The 11,601-nt window shown below is 41.9% G+C and overlaps 1 non-coding gene across 1 annotated transcript; it reads left to right on the forward strand.

Moving 5' to 3' along the window:
- The first annotated feature begins 9,514 nt into the window (after nt 1–9,514).
- Trnah-gug lies at nt 9,515–9,586 on the forward strand. Its single transcript has one exon. It is a non-coding gene; the product is annotated as a tRNA-His (tRNA).
- Nucleotides 9,587–11,601: the final 2,015 nt, after the last annotated feature.

Consider the following 11,601-nt stretch of genomic DNA (forward strand, 5'->3'; position numbering starts at 1 on the left):
TGCCATCATCTTACGCGAAGGTCTTTCTGCCGAAGATGTCCTATACCTCCCCAGCGGCAGAGGTATGGCCCTTACTCTCTTTGGTGTACGCATCATCAATATTTATGCGCCGTCGGGCTCCAGCTACCGTCGTGAACGTAATGCCTTCTTCGCGAATGAAGTCACACCCCTTTTTATGGGACCACACGATGACTGGATCATGGGTGGAGACTTCAACTGCACCCAGCGACCTCAGGATCAATTGCCGCGTCACTCACCATGCGCCGCTCTGGAAACAGTCGTCACGCGGCTACAATTTGTCGACACGTGGAGACATGTTCACGGTGATCTTTTGGGTTTTACGTACCACACTGCGCACTCCTCTAGCCGACTGGATCGCATCTACATCTCGCGATCCCTAATTCAACACACTCGACAGGCTGAAATCTGGCCTGTTGCTTTCTCAGACCATGAGGCTTACTTCTGTGATGTTGTTCTCACAAGACAGGCAGTATGGCACGGACGTTGTTTATGGAAACTGAACACGGCACTTCTTAATTCACCTGACTGTCGACTTCTAATAGAAGACACTTGGATCACATGTAATAGACGCCGACCCACGTATCCGTCTACCATATCCTGGTGGATCCAGTGTGCAAAACCTGCTCTTCGAAAAACTTTAATCCGGTATGGCAAAGATGTTGTCGCCTGGAGGAAGAGCACTATGGACTTTTACTACAGGATCCTACGAGAATGCTCCACGATGCCAGCCTCCCCTGAGCGCCATACAAGGATGAACCAAGCTAAGGCCCAAATCTCCAATCTCATGCGACGGCATTTGGAAGGGGCGATAGTACGATCTCGTACTGCTGATCGCATGCCTCATGAACATCCGTCGATGTACCATATCGTCCAAGAACGACAAAATCGACGCCGAAAATTGATTCACGTCCTAACGGATCAAGACGGGCGTCGCTACGTAACCCAATCTGCCATAGGGAATGTGCTTCACGCCCACTACCGGCAGCTCTACGCCGCAGTTCCACATTCCCCAGAGTTAATCGAGGAAGTCTCACAGCTCAACTTCGGTGGTATCCCAGGAGATGCGGCGATTGAATTAATGTCGGAGGTGACTGATGAGGAAGTCCGCGATGCGATCCGGGCAGGAACCATCAATCGCTCCCCGGGCCCCGACGGTCTTCCCCTCGAATTTTATCGCACCTTCCGTGATTTGTTAGAGTCCACCTTCACCTCCATCTGTCGGGAACTGATGTCTCCGGAAGTACCTGTGCCGGACGCTTTCATGGAAGGAATTATTATTCCTGTACATAAACCGCACGGTGGCAACAATATCAGTGATTATCGGCCCCTCACCCTCCTTAACAGTGATATGAAAATCTTCACTCGCCTTTTGGCAGCACGACTTAAAAACGTTGCCCGATATGTTGTGTCGCCAGACCAAGCATCTTTGGGAGGCGACAACAATATTCGCACGGCTTTATGCCGCTACAGGGATATGATCGCCGTTACCCAGGCACAACGCCTCTCTGGGGCACTTGCGTCTTTGGACTTCAGTCAAGCTTTCGATAGGGTTGACCATTCGTTCCTTACAGCCGTTCTCCACCATATGGGTTTCCCGGTCGCCGTTATCACGGTAGTGACGCGCCTTCTGCGGGGTGCCTCATCCAGGATTATGTACAATGGCAGACTCACTCCACCGATAATAATAGGTCGATCCGTACGTCAAGGTTGCCCTCTATCAGCAATCTTGTACGCCTTTTCCTTGGAATCCTTGCTATGTGGACTAAGACAACGTTTGGTAGGGTTGTCCATAGATCGCTACCGATTCTGTTGCACGGCCTATGCTGACGATGTCGTCATCTGTTTACGTAATGCCGACGAAGTTCGAGCTGTTTTGACGTGGGTAGCGACTTATGGTGAGGCGTCGGGTAGCTCTTTAAACGTACGTAAGTCACAAGTTATGCTCATTGGCACGGGACTTCCCGTGGAGTGCGTTACACCTCTCACCACCGTTGATACCATTCGTTGTTTGGGAATAGATTTTTCATCTGATCTCCGGCGTTCAGCCACCATCAACTGCCGACGCCTCCTTTTAATGATCAGAGCAGGTCTTATGGACCATCGCCTTCGATCCTTAGATATTCTCCAACGAGCTCGATATGTCAATACATATATCGCATCCCGAGTTCCCCATATAGCGCAAGTTCTACCTTTCCCGCTTACTGTGGCACGTCGCATGTTGGCAGCGATGGCATCTTTCGTCAGCTCTGGGATGTTGTTCAAAGTTAACTATGCGACCCTTACTCTTCCCCGTGAACGAGGTGGGATAGGTCTGTTTCACGTGCCGGATAGAGCTCGCGCCCTATTTGTCAGCTCCCAGATGACGGTATGGACACGTTGCCCAACGAGCCTCACTGGTCTCCTCCTGTCGGCATACTCGCCGGTCTCACTGTCAGCCCCAGTGATGATCGCGGATGTTCCGGCCCAGTTCCATTATATACGGTACTTCTTTCTGGAACTCAGTTATCTACGCCTCACCTTACCAAGACAGCTTTTACTCAAGACAAAGGCAGTATACAATGTCCTCCAATTAGGTCGTCCTCCTAACCCGATTGAACTAAAGTTCCCACAGGTTGACTGGCGTCATGTATGGCGCACGGTGTTCGCCTGTTACCTTGACACGAATGTTCAATCTGTCTGGTACATAACTGTCAATGGTAAGCAAATCAACCAATTTCGCCTTCATCGTATCCACCTCGCCCAATCACCTCTATGCTCCACGTGTGGAGTGCCAGACAATGATGAACATCGGTTTGTTTGCGGACCGGCGGCGGAGGTTTGGCACTTGGTTCGACGTATTGTGGCTTTTCTAACGCGGGACATTCCGGATCGGATTACTCCCCTTTCATTATTATTTCCGGAACGTGACTATTTTCCTCGGACAAAGACCAATGCTGTGAATTGGATTCGCGGACATGCCATTCACTACTTATTTGGACAAACTGTAAACTCTGTACTCGATTTTTGGACATACCTCAATGACCGTCACTATGTCGTTGTCCGTCACCCAAAATACAGACAATTTTTCTCGAACTTTCTTGGGAGTGCTTTCCACGAGCCGCCTCGCAGCTGGAATGTGTTAAGCCAAGAGAGGAGAAGGTTTCCTGCTTGAACCAATGAACATTTCTGAACAATTGAACGGAACACATCAATTTCGAGAAGACGTGACTCAACATATTACCAGCGGGGCGCAGAAGGCCTCTGATCAATTACACAAAAAATAAATAAATAAAATAAAATAAAATAAATAAATAAATATAAAACAAAAAAAATTAAAATAAAATTCAGAAAAAGGAAGATTTTGTTTTGTTTGTAAGGATAGCCCTAACCTTGATTTCCCATATTTCCCCTGGTATATAGGCAGCTCTCTGGGGTAGGTTTAGTCAGGAGCCAACGCCTGAAGTGGCCCAGATAATTTTTTTTTTTTTTTTTTTTTATAGGATGAAAAGTGGCGGTGGCACTTGTTTTTTTAGTTCCATTTTATTTTAAAAAATGGGGTAAAAAAAAATAAAATAAAAAAAAAGAAAAAAAAAGAAAAAAAAATAATAAAAAAAAAGTGGTAAAAAAAAATAAAAAAAAAGTGGTTAGGACATTGCGTTGTGGCCGCAAGAACCCAGGTTCGAATCCTGGTCACGGCAAAAGATTAATATTTTAACGAAGAATAGCGCACCTGCACTTAACTACTTCATTGATAATTACTTTCATTATCAAATGATTTAGGTTTTGTTCAAATCGATTCCATGCTATTGGACTTCCTTAATAATTATGACCCATTTTGTCACGAGTGGCTTTCAATCAAAATGCGTACAAGTGAGTCTAAGTTATGGGACGGGATCCATGATTTCGTGTCAGGAAGGGCGTACTACGTACTAAACGATGGGAACTGGTCAACCAAAGCTGTGTCTGGCGTTCCACAAGATTCTTTACTGTTCCTGATATGTATAAACGAATCAGAAGACAATCTCAGTAGCTTTCTTAGAGCGTTAAAAATGAGATTGGCAGTAAGCGCAAAATAGCAAAGCAGGAATGGCTAAAGAGGAACCGCAAAACTGAAAAACGGTGAATGACTATTGGAAAGATACATGTTGTCCATAGAAAAATTAAAAAGACCTCTGGAGCTAAGAATAGCAACTACATCAACAGTAACAGCTCAGGTGGCAAACCAGTACTTAGCAAAGAAGGGAAGGCTCAAAGTTGAACTGAAATAGATTGTGTACATAAAATCCGGGAAGACTTTCAATTATTTATTGCACAGGAACGAAACATTGTACAGATATAATACATATGTCGTTTTGAAGACAAGCCCTGGAAGGTTTTTTTTTCATGTATACCGCCATAGCGTAGTTTAGTAATGTACAAAAACCCGTACAGAGAAAACAAACGTTAAGATTATATAACGGAAAGGAGATGGAAGAGATATCTATAAGAAGAATATAATTGACCATTTCAAGCCCTTGGTGGAAAAAGGTCGCTGTGACAGACGATACTCCATACAAATTATTAAGCTCCTTGTGAGTGCCAGCCACGACAAAGAAAAATGAGACTGTGAAAATTATATCAGACTAAAAAATGAACGTAATAATTCAAATTCCAGAGAAATTCATGGAAAGTAGTCGAATTAAATCAGACGATACTAAGGGAATTTGAATACGCAATGAGACACTAAAAGTTGTAAAATGAGTTTTGCTGTACTAGCATCAAAATAAATAACGATAGTGGAAGAACAGGTTAAAATAAAGACTGGCAATAGCAAGAACAGCTGTTCTAAAAGGAGAACTTTCTGGAATACAGCTTTGTACGAAAGTGAGTCTTAGGCGTAAAATGTTTCACAGAGAAAGAGTCAGAGGACAGAAGCTTTTTAAATTTGGTTCTGCAGAAGATAGTCCAGTGGTTAATCAGAGAAAAATGTATGACTTCGATGAGGTGAGAAACTAATTTAGGCTATACATAGGCCTAACTGAAAGAAGATATCTTGACTCATCAACGAAATAGAGAGAAGTTTGAGATGAAAATTGTCGAAGGTATACAAGGAATGACCATAGGACATAGGTTCATGAAGGAATAGGGTACCATAGTTACCGAGTAAAGACCATAATAGCAAGTTATAAAGAAGAAATTTGCAGTGTTGCAACACCAGTGTTTCCTACAAGTGTAGGAGTCCATTAAGTGTTGCTGCATCATGACAATCAATACCAGAAATTACTAAATGACCAAGTTAATGACAAAAAGAATGGTTAAGGGAATGTACTCACTGAAATATCAGCCTTTTCACGTAAGCAAGATTCGAATCTGAATAGTAGTGGCGACAGCCCTGTGTCCTGAGTACTGGACCATAAATGCTGGTAGGCACAGTGAAAGAATCCAGTATCTTACGTCCATCTGTCGGAGCGCCCTGTCCCTGCTCTACAAATTTCTGCACAGCTTGTTCTTCCCATCCATATGCTGCAGTATAAAGATAATACTGCCTGCATTGCCTTCCGTCCAACGCTCCAAGGTAGTGATACAGAACATCTCTTGTTCAAAATTGAAATTTTATATATTCTCAAAATCTTTATCTTTTTAGGCAAAATTCAACGATGTTTTCGCTGCATATTGAATACCTTTCTGAGCCACTGACAATTTAATGATGTACAATGAACCTGTAGCTATGGACGTCACTATTATCTTTTTTCAAATTGTGAAAAATTTCGTTAGTTTATGTACACATATCATTCTCACTTTTCGCTTTCATACGACCTATACACTAATGTGCTAAAGCCACGGGTAATGGGATAGCGATGTGCACATATACAGGTGGCGTTAATATCGAGTACACAAGGTATAAAAGAGCAGTTCATTGGCGGAGCTGTCGTTTGTATTCGTGTGAAAAGGTGTCCGACTTGATTATTGACGAATGATAGAAACTAACAGACTCTAAACGCGGATTTTTTCTTTGAGCTAGACACATGGGTCATTCCATTTCGGAAATCGTTAGGGAATTCAATATTCCGAGATCTACGGTGTCTACTGTGTGCCGAGAATACCAAATTTCAGCGTTACCCCTTAACATGGACAACGCAGAGACGAACGGCCTACATTAAACGACCGAGAGCATCGGCGTTGCGTAGAGTTGTCCTGCTAAGTCCGGATGTTCAAATGTGTGTGAATTCCTAAGGGACCAAACTGCTGAGGTCATCGGTCCCTAGACTTACACACTACTTAAACTAACTTATGCTAAGGACAACACACACACACACACACACACACACACACACACACACACACACACACACACTCATGCCCGAGGGAGGACTCGAACCCCCGGCGGGAGGGCCCGCGCAATCCGTGAGATGGCGCCTCTAACCACGCGGCCGGCCGAAGTGGCCGCGCGGTTCTGGCGCTGCAGTCTGGAACCGCGAGACCGCTACGGTCGCAGGTTCGAATCCTGCCTCGGGCATGGATGTGTGTGATGTCCTTAGGTTAGTTAGGTTTAACTAGTTCTAAGTTCTAGGGGACTAATGACCTCAGCAGTTAAGTCCCATAGTGCTCAGAGCCATTTGAACCATTAACCACGCGGCCACTCCACGTGGCAACAGATAAGTAACACTGGGTGAAATAATCGTAGAAACAAAAGTGGCACGTACAACTTACTCATACCTTAGGACAGTGCGAAATTTTGCTTTAATGGGCTATGGGAAAAGACAACCGATGCGAGTGCCTATGCTAACTGCACGACATCACCAGCAGCGTCTCTCCTGAGTTCGTGACCATGTAGGTTGGACCTTAGAATACTGGCAAACCGTGGCCTGGTCAAATGATTCCTAATTTCAGTTGGTAAGAAATGATGGTAGGATTCGAGAGTGGCGCAGGCCCAATGAAACCAACGACCCACGTTTTCAACAAGGCACTGTGCAAGCTGGTGATGGGTCCATAATGGCATGGACTGTGTTTAGGTACATGGAATGGACTTGGTACTCTGGTCCAATTGAACGGATCATAGACTGGAAATGTTTATGTTCGGCTGCTTGGTAACCATTTGCACCCGTTCATGGACTTCATGTTCCCAAGTAACAATGGTATTTTATGGATGGCAATGCATCTTGGTAGAACATTGTAGACTATTCGAGCGAAGGATTCGGCCACTCAGATCACCCGATAAGAATCCCATCGAACATTTATGGGAAATAATCGAGAGGTCAGTTCGTGCACCAAATCCAGCACTGGCCACACTTTCCCAAATATGGACGGCTATAGAAGCAATATGGATCAGTATATCTGAATGGGGCTTCGAACGACTTGTGTCTATGCCACGCCGAGTCATGCACACGCAGGACAAAAGAGGAAGCTGTACGATATTAGGAGGTACCCCATGCCTTTCGTCACTTCAGCGTATCTACTTGATAAATGATGAATTACACCAGAAGATTACACCAAAGACATTTAAGAGGCGAAATTTACAAAATACCTTAATGTGTTGGTTTGTTTGCTTTGGAAACTAACAGTTACGTAAATACCAAAGGGAAATGAACTTAGGTGTCACCATTCCCTAGACCAAAAAATTTCGAACATTCCCCCACTTTCGGTAAAATCGTTTCCTGTGGTGTATTTTGAAATTAAGCGTCGATTATCCAAGAACCACTTCATAATTAACAGTTCCTTCTGCTTTTGCTGTCTCTCTAACAACTTTAATTACAACTCTTCTCGAATGAAACAGTGTCAAGTCCGTTTTGTTCATAGCAGTTGATGGATGGCCATTTAGGAATAGGAACGGAAAATTAAACCTCATGGGATTATCTTTGCCCCGAGTCATTAAGATATTCTTTTCTCCTCAAACTATTTGATTTTTCCAAAGTTACACCTGCATTCCTTTCGTTAAGTAAGATTCAAGCCAGTTGCATGTAATATTTTGAATTCCATCTAGCTGAAGTATTTTTAGAAGAGCATCACAAAGAAAAATGCTTTGGATGTATTGCAAAAATACCATCTAATGGTAAAGTTTAGTGTAATACCTGAAATATTTGGCGAGTAAATGCTTAAATGCCATTCTCAATCGAGCAAATCCTCTGGAACGCAAATTGTTATTCAATAAATAGTAGTAAACCATTGCTCCAAGGATCTCTCGGCTAAAGGGGGTAAAACAGCCGACAACTAATGTAAACTACGACATAAGTAGTCTAAAAGTGAACAGCCGTCTAAAGATAAAACTCTCGGTTCGAAAGTGGTAACAGTGCTATTTTTGTGAATAAATAACCTTATGAGCAGTGGCTAGTTGCTGTTTTCTTCTTCGCAAGAATCAACTCGCATTTTGTACGCAGATACTATGTCGAAAGGTTAGGTTTCCAAAAACTAGCAGTCTGTAGTTGATGTGGTAGAGCACAGTGACTGTGGATTCATTAAGCTAAATAATTGTTTTCACTTATATGTAACTTTACTCTTAGGTCTATTCGTTTAACGGATATCTTCGAAGAAGGATACCAGTAAGGAAATTGGATGAAAAGTTACTGTAAGATGCCATTACGCTGTATATTCATATTGTCTGAGTAGAACAGTCGAGATCACAAAACTGTATTTTTATTTTCGATGACGATGTCCAGCAGTAATCGCGACGAGTTATTAGGTAACCACACCTGAAGATGGACTATACTGACTGAAACCGATCATCTAAAATTAATAGTATTGTGAGGTAGACTGTGTTACTTACACAATTTGTATGAAAATTTTATAGATTTTTTCCATGCGCTTTCTTGTTGGGGAGTTTTACAAAGCATATTGTTATCTGCCTGGAAAAAATTCCATGTGCTAGGGTTGACTTGTACACATCATTAATGAGCTGACTGAGTAAGCTGGAATGACTGGTATTATGTTCTAGCTACATTAATACATCGCATGCGGCTTTCTCTCTCACTTTTTTTCCCCTATATCTTGTTCAAAATCTTCGAATTTGTGTGAAATCTTATGGGACTTAACTGCTAAGGTCATTAGTCCCTAAGCTTACACACTACTTAACCTAAAGTATCCTAAGGACAAACACAGACACACTCATGCCCGAGGGAGGACTCGAACCTCCGCCGGGACCTTTCTAGATCTTACATAGGCATATTAATTTCAGTGCTACTACCATATTTCATTTTGTTGTTTCACTACGTATGCATCAACATTTTCAGTGCATCTCCTTCTTTTTCCGAGGAATGAACAGAGCGTGGAGGACAGAATCTTGGCATATGTTCATGAAATGATTAGGGATGGGGAACGGCGGGAACTCCAGAAATTTGTAACAGGTGTTCAAAGCGAAATGGTAAGCGTGGGCTTGATGTTAACTTTGGACTGCAGGATGTGAATAATACAGGTTGGAAGCTGTTTATTTGTAGCTGACTGCGGACGAGACGCCATCTGCCTGCTAGCGGAGATACTGCCAACTGGAGCGGAAAGGACCGTTTTCTGCTGCCAGAGAAGCGTTTCGAGAAGAGCAAGAGTAGCCGTGATAGTCTAGTGGTTAGGACATTGCGTTGTGGCCGCAAGAACCCAGGTTCGAATCCTCGTCACGGCAACATAATGCTCTATTTTGTATTTTTTAAAGAGTTGCAAATGTAGTCAAAAGGCCTCTTCACATTGTAACAACTGAATATTGCTCATTCAGGTTACCAATATTGCACAGATGTGATTCACACCATCTGATATTTTTTCACATATATCATGTATGATATAACATATCACCGATTAGTAATGAAAACAATTTTGCTAATCAAACATGAACCTTCAGTGGCATATGCTCAACTGCAAATTGCAGATCGTAAAACAGTTATCGAATAATAAGAACTTTCTCAATGTTTTTCCTCCTTCCTCAGATGGAAAAAGATGAAAGTTGAAAAAGAGAACTGTATTCAAGAAAAATTCTGTAGTGTGGAAATCATTTGACTATTACGAATAGTTACAGATGATACAAGCACCATTTGCATATATGCTCGTGTATCAACATCGATTTCTACTGCTGAGTATATGATGTGCTCATAAAAATCTAAATATATTTTTAGCAAGAGCTGTTGAACATATGCATACAATATGAGGACACACAGATATGTGATTTTGACAGTTAATTTCTGGAGAGTAATATCTAGTAAAAGGAAAAAGCTTTTGGGCTAAGCACCATACACAGCAGCTGAAAAACGTAAACCAATTTTTATTTCCAAAGTGAATGTTGTTGGGCATACACGATGTCAAAAAAACCATATTTTGCTTATTTAATTCCATATTGCAATTTGATGTCACTTTTTGGGGTAACTGACAAGGAGATGCTGAAATTAGCCGGTCCAAAAGAGTGTAAGAAATTATTGACGGTGTGAATACATCAGATTTTTACAACAGTCTCTTCAGATAATTAGGTATAATACTACAGGTTCTCAGTGTGTTTATTCTCTAATGAAATATAACACAAGAAACACGCCTCTCCTTGAAATACACCCATCAATTGCCGGAATAATTAACAAGAACAAAAATGATCCATATTAAAACTTAAAATCACACACTCTGGTGTTCATAATTCGGAAATACACTTTGTCAGTAGCTTGTAAGTAACTTTAAAAAGGTCAGCTACAGATGAAGTACAGATTAGGAGAAAATCAATTTTGGGGCAGCCATTTCATTGTATTTCAGAGATCAATTTCTTAGCAAAGCGAAATGGAGTGTCTATATTTAAAGTCATATCACATAAAATGAATGTAGTGTAATACTTGATTTCGGAATAATTTCATAGCAGCAAATGCTGCATGTGTAACTAAGCACTGAAAACTCGCTTTTCATTTGACGGCCCTTGAGTTCAATACCTTATGGATTATCTTACGCACTTTAGAACTGTAAATTTCATCTTAGTAGTAAGCTTTTAATTAATTTGTGTATGAGAACAACCATTTTTAACTTTTCGCGTTCTTGAGTTCAACACCACTTAGGACCTTTGGGAGGAAAATTAGTACATCAGGTTTATTTTACAAGTAGTTAATGCATTTTATTATTTGGCATTTCCGTAGCCTCGAAAATCTTTTACTTTGAATATGGTATACGTATTCTGATCTAACCTTCCATGAGTTTGATTCTATGAAGATCCGTAAAAAGTTGTAAAACATCCAACATATTGCGTTTTGGCTTCAATGCAGTTAGTTTATTTCAGTATAGGCTATACTTTCCTTCTATATTTCCGCATTTCTAGAGCGCATTATTGTCATTCTCCTATTACAGGCATCAGCAGGTACAGATGAATCTTAGACGGGGAAATTATTATTTGGGAAAGAAAGTAATTACGAACAAACTGGGTTGCTGCGATAACATTTGTCATCATTTGTCATAACCACTATCTGCCTTCTGCTTGTATGTGTATACTACACTGAAGAGCCAAAGAAAATGGTACACCTGCCTAATATTGCGTAGGACCCCCGCGAGCACGCAGAAGTGCCGCAACATGACGTGGCATGGACTCGACTAATGCCTGAAGTAGTGCTGGAGTGAACTGACACCATAAGTCCTGCAAGGCTGTACATAAATCAGTAAGAGTACGAAGGGGTGGAAACCTCT

Source organism: Schistocerca americana, chromosome 2 (assembly GCF_021461395.2).
Source record: "Schistocerca americana isolate TAMUIC-IGC-003095 chromosome 2, iqSchAmer2.1, whole genome shotgun sequence".
Taxonomy (NCBI): domain Eukaryota; kingdom Metazoa; phylum Arthropoda; class Insecta; order Orthoptera; family Acrididae; genus Schistocerca; species Schistocerca americana.